Source organism: Arachis duranensis, chromosome 9, assembly GCF_000817695.3.
Source record: "Arachis duranensis cultivar V14167 chromosome 9, aradu.V14167.gnm2.J7QH, whole genome shotgun sequence".
NCBI lineage: Eukaryota > Viridiplantae > Streptophyta > Magnoliopsida > Fabales > Fabaceae > Arachis > Arachis duranensis.
The window spans coordinates 26,947,013-26,947,752 of NC_029780.3; positions in this window are offsets into that span (position 1 = coordinate 26,947,013).

The window sequence follows — 740 nt, forward strand, 5'->3', positions numbered from 1 at the left end:
ACATTGGTATACCCACACCAACTCGCAACACTACCACATCATCCACACCACAAAAATCAGCCACCCAACGCCTTGAAGACCTTCACAAGAAGTTGGACCGTTATGAGAGGCGTAACCAACGCCGATACGCTCACGTGAAGAAACTTCTAAGCGTAGTCACCCCACCTGTGGAGGAACCCGATATCTCCACATCAACCGCAACTACGGGCGGAGATAGCAATGACATTGGAGATGAGGGACACTCGGGACTCGACCACCCATTGCGCCTAACCTATAGCACGGAGGACCGTGCTAAGTTTTAAGTGTGGGGAGGTCGGCCGACCGATCTCCATAGGTAACACCCGAATAAACTCTTGTTCTTTGAACTCCTTTGTAATTAGGATAGGTTGCATGATTAGGTCTTATTTGACACCATTTGCATGATAAGTTTACTTGGTTGGGACAATGAAACTCTTTCTTAGGAAACCAATACTTTGGGGCAACCGTGGCATTGCCAATTTTAAACAATTTTGATGCCAAATTTGCATGAAGAATTATATTTTGGAACATGGATTTTGACTTAAGAACACAAGCTAGTGAGCTTTGAGCCTTGTTTTGTGGCTACATCTTATAGTCACCCACTCTCCTTCTTGTGTGAAATTGTTTTCTCTCTATGAGTGTGATCCTTGATTTGTTTGATTCTTTATATCCATTATTTTGTGTATTCATGCATTTATATGATTGAGGCCATCATTTCATTG